The following is a 9065-nucleotide window of genomic DNA, read 5'->3' as shown; positions in this document are numbered from 1 at the left end:
AGTATATTGGGTTACTAACAAAGATGAAGAGTTCTCGTTCCGGCGACGTCAAAATTTTTCCGTTTCGAAAATTTATGTTCCACTTTTTGCCACGAACAAGGTTATAACATAACAAGTGCCGACCCCTTGCCGATGATTTGCGACCCTGGATTACAGGGTAGCCTACATAAATATCTATAAACATTGACCTTGACCCACCTAGAAAATCTTGCGAAGCACGAACAGCTCTTTCAGAGTTCATATTTTTATCATTGTACTTATAAGAGATACGAAATTATAATTATTCAAAATGGAATTAGTGTACCTGGTGTAAGCACGAATACTTTTGGGTGTATGGGAATAGTAGTTCCGTTGTACTATTTTAGACGTGCAAGCACGCAGATCAGTTCATCTTATTACTGAGACAATAATTTACAACATATCACAGAGTAGTAACTAATCCGTCTCATTTACAATATTATTATCATTAATGCACAACTCTTCAGTGACACTTATCGCCATTTATGGCCTTTTGCATCACGAGATTGATATTGTAACAGTTCAGTTTCAATGACTTTGTATCTTCGTATCTTCATCCGATCTTCGGTCGTTCACTTTCATTCATCAGTCACAGACTCTCTCACATCCATCCAACGGGTCTCTGGCGCCGAATTTGTACTGTGTTTCTGGGCTTTTGAAGACACTGTTAATACAGCGGGATCAGCGATGAGGAGCCCAGAAAACCTCCGACACATAGCACATTTACAATATATTTAGCTGTTTAAATTTATACTTGATCATAAAGCAACGAACAACACATTCATATTCGCAAGTTATTCACTATAAGCTTTTCAACCAGACTTAGACAACTAGAAAATTTTCAGCTTTTCCAAATTAGATTAGAATTAGAATTAGAGCTACACGGTTTTTCAGATTAGATTAGGATTAGAATTAGAGCTACGCAGTCTTTTCCAAATTAGATTAGAATTAGAATTAGAGCTACACAATTTTTCCAAATTAGATTAGAATTAGAATTGAAGCTACACAGCTTTTTTTCAAAATAAAATTAGATTAGAATTAAAATTACGAATTCGCAAAAAACTTGGAAATTGAATGAAATTGCGAATGGGAAATAAATTCGGCAAAAATCAAGTCTAGTTCATATCAAATCACGGTGCACCCCCATAACCACGAGAATGGTTAACGTCTGTTGACCACGCTTGGCTCGCTTTGCACTCACCAGGGGTCACCAAGACGCGGGCCTCATGTAGCCTGCAATTTGGTTTGTGATTTTGGAAGAACGCGAAGTAAAGCATTTTGAAATGCTGAAATTGATCTCAGTTACAAGTTATTGTTGTTGTTATTTCAAAATATGCAATTCACCTGTGCCCAACAACACTATTCCGCACTAGCTGAAACGGCTTCGGAGTTGTACTAACGCATGGCTATTATTCGTCACAATTACTATTCTGATTGTAATTACGGTATAAGTAACGCGATGATGGCTTGGCATTTGATTTCCCTGCGCGAGAGGGATATTCATTAGAATTAGCACAGGACCATTTCACGAATTAGATTGGAATTAGAATTAGAGCATAGAAACATTTCACAAATTAGATTAGAATTAGAATTAGAGCACCGAAACGTTTCACAAATTAGATTAGATTAGAAATTACTGGCATTTCGCTCTAATTTAGTGAAATTAGACAACTAGAATTATCTAATTCGAAATGTAAAGATGATATAGGCAGTGTCACGTAAGAACGGTATAACAACAACAACGAGAGATTTCACAAAACGAGAGCGTTAAGCAAAAATGCAATTAGTGCAATACAAATAAGCTATAATATATAGCCAGAGACGCAACACTAATGAAATGCACGGAGAGAATAGAGTCGGTGCTTTTGACGACAAAGAATCGTTGCTCGAGTTTTATTATAGTCGATTCGAGAACCTTTAAATCAGTGGTTCCCAACCTTTTTCATCTCGTGCCTCCCTTGGCCGAAATCTAAGCCGAAATTCCCCCCTTAGAAGAAATCTGCCCGATGATTAAAAAAGGTCATTTTTACCTCGTTTGTTTCTAGCAGTGCTGTAATAACACTTTTGTAGACCTCCAAAAACAATGGTCTTGGTCCCAATCAAACAAATTCTGGAAGGCTTGACTCAACAGACCCCCACACTTCCATTTGTGTTTTCGGCTTACCATGCACCAATCACTAATATAACTACTGCGAAAAATCACTATCCATAAATTTACTGGTATCGCAATTTTTTTCTCAACTTTGCGTATGCATTTGGCCAATAATATTGTTACTTTCATATATAGCAGGGTTGACCAGACTCAAGTCACCATTTGCTGATGACTCGACTTGACTCGAGTCATTTTCTCAAAATATGGAAACGACTCGACTCGACTTGAGACAATCTGGGTATTGGCTCGACTTGGACTCGAGTCACTGTGCATGACTCGAACCAAGCCATATGACTCAAGACAATAAAACGGCCGATACACCGACATTAAATTGTAATTTCGAAGAACAGTAAAGTGACCACCCTCATGGAATTTCGTCTATTGATCCTGGTACTTGACAATGTCAAACTGCTAAAAGTGAGGAATATTAGTATAACTTAAATCCAAATTATTCAATATCACCAAACAGTGTTGACTTGAGTGTGACTTGGACTCGGACTCGAGTCATAATACCATGACTCGGACTCGACCCTTTGATCGCTGACTTGAACTCGGACTTGACCTAATGGTGAATTGAAAATGACTCAATTTGACTCGAGTCAAAACTATGAAATTGAGATTGACTTGTGTCTCGGAGCCTCGTGACTTGGTTACAGCCCTGATACATAACATACACGTGATAAAATTCCCTGCTGAAGCTCATGGAAATTTAAGACACCAAATACGTTTCGGTAACATTGCACCAAGTTTAACATGTCTTTTTTCGATCGGGTAGCTGTTCACTAAAAATAAAGTAAGGCTAGCGATCTCTTTGACTTGAATCGATGACGTTGCAATATTTTGTCACTGTCTGAAAATGTTGACTTGAAAATATAAGATAAATTATTTCACTAGAGGCCTTGTTGTGATAGATCCGACACGAGATTTGCTCGCCTAGGATTTGATTGCTGGCCTACAAAATTGTCTTGCAAACTGTAGCACATCTGCACTAGTTTAAAAAAGGGGGGGATTTGTATGTGAAAAAAGATTTCAAATAGCATTTGAATATACTATCGGCAAACAAAAAACAGCCATAAGGAGCATACATTCGGATATAACTGGTTGACTACATGACAGTTCGGACATGAACAATTTGGGAAATCCGTTACAATTCTAAAGCAGAATTCCTCCCTAACAATTGCGAAATTCCACCCAAGGGGGGAATTCCTCCCCGGTTGGGAACCACTGCTTTAAATGGAACAGACTACGTCCACGTGCAAGAATTGAAAATCTGGTATCGTTATACGATTTTGCTCACTTTGGATGCGTAAGAAGGTGCTGACCTATTGCAGAGTTACATGCCATGGTCTGGTCTTAGTCGCACAAGAAAGGGTTACTGGTCTGCGATTGACTGTCTGAAATAGCATTGACGTTATCGCAACGAATTAGTCTTAATCAAATGTAGTGCACTATATCTAGGTAAGCCGTTTCAGTTTAGAAGGCAAGTCGACAAGTAGGCCTATTTACCAGATCAAATAACTGAGTATTGGCCAAAGTAAACATTGCGAACAAATGAACAAAGGTATTTGCGGCTTCGGGTGTAGTAGCTGAATCGGAGCAATTTTTCGTGTATTGTGATTGCCACAATGTAAACTATTAGATCAACTGTATTGCGTTTCAAAAGAACTCAAAAGTCAACGGTTCCATTTGAACTCGTAATACCGCGAATAAAACATTGAACCGCGATTGGAAGCCTAGACAGATTAAGGTGATCACGACCAGAATGACTATTCGCTGAGTTGCCTATGTATTATGAAGGAGGAAATGATGTGTGTTGAACTATTTAGATAGAAAACGAATTAGAATACAGCTGTATATTAATACGTGCAATGTAGACACTGCATGGTATCTAGACCAGTGATTCCCAACCGCGGCCCAAAGATAGCCTTCTTGCGGCCCCCACAAAATATTAAGAAATCGCGTATTCACAATAACTAAAATTTTATATTTATAAAATGCACGTACTTGGCTTGGAGTCTGGAGTTTTTAATGAGGATTGCAGGAAAGTCGTGAGCAGACTGCTAACGTCACGTCGCTGCTGTTTCAATGCAATGTGCCCTAACTTTCCAGTTGAACGGGCATTAGCTATAGATAAAGGTATAGACAGGACCATAACTGCAGCACCGCCACACCCTCCAATTGGGGGGGGGGGTAGTTCGAAGATGGCTCAAAATTATTTCGTGAATAAGCATAAATTATAGAGTATTTTTTGAAAATGTGTGCATCTTTTTACTCTAGGCGTGATTTCATGCGGCCAAATATCTTGACTTTTGGGTAAGCTACTCATCCCCCCAAAAAATATATTTATCGAAATGGCCATATCGGCGTTTGCAATTACCGCGCCACGACGCACCGAACATACCAAGTTTTACGCCATGCGACTCCAAGAAGTGTTTCAGAACGATTGGCAGCGAGAAACTTTGGCCGTAGAGGAATGCCCCTATGCTGACCGAAGCTTCGTTTTATATACAAAATACTCTCTCGGCAATCTGAACCTCACAAGACACATATCATCCCGCAGGAACAAATTATATTCCAGTGAAGAAATACCAATTTGAAATAGTGTGCGTCTCTTAGTTTAGTAGCCTATACGGTTGGGCTATTCTATATTTTTTGATATAGCAGACAGGAGGTTACGAAATAACATCATGTTACTGGGTCATAGCAACGGGTTCTACAGTGTCCAAGACACCTCACTTAGCTCTACCGGTAAATGTGATTACGTGAGCAGCGAGGACAAGAAATTAATAGCAATATATATGCAATTTCTAATAATATTGACCGATTTTATCATAAATTATCGAAAATTTCGCGCTTGGCGCTGGTTCACTTAACGTATAGCTAATTTCGTGGTAAAAGCGAACAAGGTGATGGGGGTAGGTTTTTCACTCTAGTTTTTTGGATGGGAGGGGGCTCACGAAGTGCTCTTTCGTTCCTGCCAACGGATATACACCCGGAGATGTTTAATTATTATTGAGGGGTCCTACCTTTTCAAACACACCTCCCACGCCTCTACCTGTAAAACTGATTACGAGAGCAGAGAGAGGATAAAAATTGATAGCATTATATATGCGATTCCCGATCATATTGACCAATTCAATTATGGGGGCCTGACGAAAAGCTGTTTCGTTCCTGCCAACGGGTATACGCCCGAAGATGTTTAAAATTATTGAGGGGTATGCCTACTACCTTTTCAAATACACCACACTCAGCTTTACTGGTAAATCTTATTACGTGAGCAGATAGGAGAAGAAAATGATAGCCATATATATGCAATTCCCGATCATATTGACTAATTCAATTATGACTTACAGAAAATTTTCGCGCTTGGCGCGTTTAGGCAATGAAAGCTGACTCACGAAATGTCCCCGAAAACAACGTAATTGGTAGTCAAACAGCTCACGACTCAAGCGCCCGAATAATTTAAAAGCTATTGTCGTACTGATTCCAAAATACGAATTGAAATCTTGCCAGGGCAATAAAACTGCTCCAGAATAGCCACCAAAGGTCGATTGCTCTGACCAATGGAGCGCAGCAACACAATGACCATATAACAATGGCCAATGGCTTTGAGCGATTGATCGGAACAATGCCAATTTTTATATTTTGATGACTATTTTGGGTCCGTTTCATTGCCCTGGTATTCGTGCGGCCCCGGCCGTACTCTGAAATTCTAAATTTGGCCCCGACACCAATAAAGGTTGGGAACCACTGATCTAGACTGTATTCATTAAATTACTCGATATCATTTATTGATGGAAAGCTGGTATAAAGACGACACTAGCACGATTGCAATACCGTAACATGATGGTCCTTCAGATTGTAGAATGGGAAATACGATAACACTTGAATATTTATGCTGATCTATCCGGTGCACCAGCGACCTTAGTAACGATGAGCATTTGATATCAATTATCATGGATTTGAACATGAAATATCCCGCGGTGGCATTGATAACTAGAAAGATCACGCAAGTTTCAGTGACATCAACTGCCAATGATGCTATCGATCCGAAAATCAGCTAAAAAATCTAGAAGCGGGTCGTGTTACAAGTCAGCAGAAACGGAATCAAAATTACGAATTTGGGCATGGCGTAAATGACCTTTGTAGTCGAAAAACATCATCAATACCACAAATAACAACGCGTCTTTTTCTACAAGTAGTGACGTCCAGATTCAATATTTCGAAATCCAACGCTATCGTTATTTCCCACTTCAAATCCCTCTGGTAGGCTTATATTTCATGAAAATAGTTCATCTTCAGCTCGAATACAGTGACGTTTCGAGGATACATTATATTCTTCAAATCATCGCACTTTTGTTGGGTAATAAAATTATAATTTTAAAAACCCGTGATGATATGCGGGTAGTTCAAGTTTCAGATTTAAATGTGGTCCATAAACGCTGAGAGAATCGGGAGTCCCGCTTGGTGTGTAAACTGAAAAATTACACTGTGCTGCGTTTGAAAATTTATTTTCAAAGGTCATAGATGTTTTAACTGTCTTTGGATCGATTTTTCGAGCTGAATTAAGAAATGCAACCAGATTCTTTCAATCATATCAAGGTTTTTCTCCATGACATATCCAATTATGCTAGCTTTTGGTTATTATTTTACACAAAGAAACTAATGTTTGGGGTTGCTTCATTGGTCATGCATGTTGTCAATTTTTGCAAGATGGTATTTTCATTTGAATTATAGTTTTTTGCAACGATAGCCGTTTTAGCTACTACTAAAATATAATAACACAGTTGAAATAAAGCACTTACAACTAACCGAAAAATCATAATTTTGTTCAATGTCGCTCAACATAACAGACAAAGGGACAAGTTAATATTTTATACTATAGATACAAATGATTTATGCTGACAATAAATGTCGCTTCAAAGATTCTTTTTCATGTTTGGAGTTATGTGTGGATCTCTCTTTGAGCACCAACGGCAATCTGCAGACATGTTTACGTCCATTTATCTTTGATATGTTTCTTCCATCTGGCGAAGGTCTTGGGGGATTCTCTGTCCTTGTTCTTCGCTGTAATCACAACAGTTGACTGGAAAGTAATCCTAATGAGAACTGAGAAAGTGCGTTTTTACAGACATCATGGCTCCAAGAGATTGGAAGCTTCCAAGCAGCTTTTTGACCTGTGCTTCGTAATCAGGGATTCTATGCTTCCCGGTAAAGTTTAGATTACTACTCGAAAAGCTGTCCATGCACTTTTTTCTACTGCACCCATGTGTGCAGAGAAACCTTCGTCTTTCATCAGTTCACAGATCTGTGGCCTATCAAAGACTCCTCTGATCGTAGCTTCACTCCAGAGATACGGGGAAATTTAATTTGTAAGAACTTGAATGTTTGGCCATCTTTATCAAGTGCCCGGGTATAGTGTTTTTATGAAACCAAGTATAATGTGGAGAGGTGGTAAAATAATATTTTGTGGATCAACCAAGTAAGCAGATTCGACATTTCCAAAACCAGGTGAAAAACTTGTTTTATGTGGCCAGATAATTTGCGTGTAGTGATGATCATCACCCCTCGAGTTCCACAGACACAAAATTGGATGTTTAGTGCAACCGGCCTGTGAAGAAGAATCGAAACCAAACATTTTCCATTTGTGTTGGCTGCACTGACGAGGTTTCAGAAGGAATTTCATGTCTTCATAGCATTCAGTGAACTTCACTGAATGTCCAATTGTCCATCAGCAACATAACGATTTTGTCATTACGTAGTAATACTGTCTTCAAACTCTTCAAAGATGAGTCCAAAACAATCGCCGTTCGGCCGATCTTTAGACTGTGCTAAATGCTGATATTAATCCTGAAACATCTTTACAGTATACTATAGTGAATGGTTTTTGTCATAATTGAAATATTTTCTAAACTTTTCATCAGAACTTCATTGCGAAATCCTTGGTATGACGTCACAAATCTTAATCGCATAACGCTGAAATCTGCAGTTTTCGAAAATTCAAACGCAATTTGCCGAAAAACTGGACATGATTGAAGAAAACGGATGACAGTTTTGGATTCTGCATCAAAAAAGCACATCAAGAACATTCAATATTTTAGTAACCGTACAATTAACGCGGCATGGTGTTATTTTCAGATTACTAGCATTTCGCTCTAGATCAGTGATTCACAAACCTTTTTCGAGTAATCGCCCCCTTATCAACCTCGACACAAATTTTCGCCCTACTTATCGTCTACATTGGTTGTCCGTTTAGTAAAACAGCCCGTGACGCCTATAAACGCCCCAAGCGCGAAAATTTCTATATTTCTTGCTTGAATCGTCAATATGATAGGGAATTGCAGATATATTGCTATCAATTGTTATCCTCTCTTAGCTCTCGTCATCAGATTTACCGGTAGAGCTGGGTGAGGTGTGATGGAAAAGGTTGGACCCCTAAATAATATTTAAACATCCGTTAGTATAATGACTTCGTTACATGATGCTATTTCGGGACCTCATATCTGCTATGTCAAAAGGTATTGAAATCGCCCAAACGTACTACACTAAAAGACGTACATGATTTCAAATTCGAGATGGCATTTGTCTTGTGGGGTTCATATCGACAGAACAGGAAAATTCGGCGGCAGCCATTTAGGCACTTATGGAAAATTAAACATGTATGTATAGATATAGTTTTCGGTCAGCACTAGTGCAGTCCTTTTCGGCCAAGGTCTTATCGCTGCTGTCGTTCTGGCACACTTCTCGGAGTCGCATGTTACATGGCCTATAACTTCTTATGTCTTGGTGCGTCTTGGCGCGGTGACGGTCGACGCCAAACTGCCCATTTATATATATTATGCGTATTTTTATTAGGAGAAGCGTATACCCATCAATCAAGATATTGGGCAACATT

This window comes from Botryllus schlosseri, chromosome 15 (assembly GCF_051294905.1).
Source record: "Botryllus schlosseri isolate E-star chromosome 15, Bs_hap1, whole genome shotgun sequence".
NCBI classification, from domain to species: Eukaryota; Metazoa; Chordata; class Ascidiacea; order Stolidobranchia; family Styelidae; genus Botryllus; species Botryllus schlosseri.
This window is presented reverse-complemented; position numbering follows the sequence as displayed.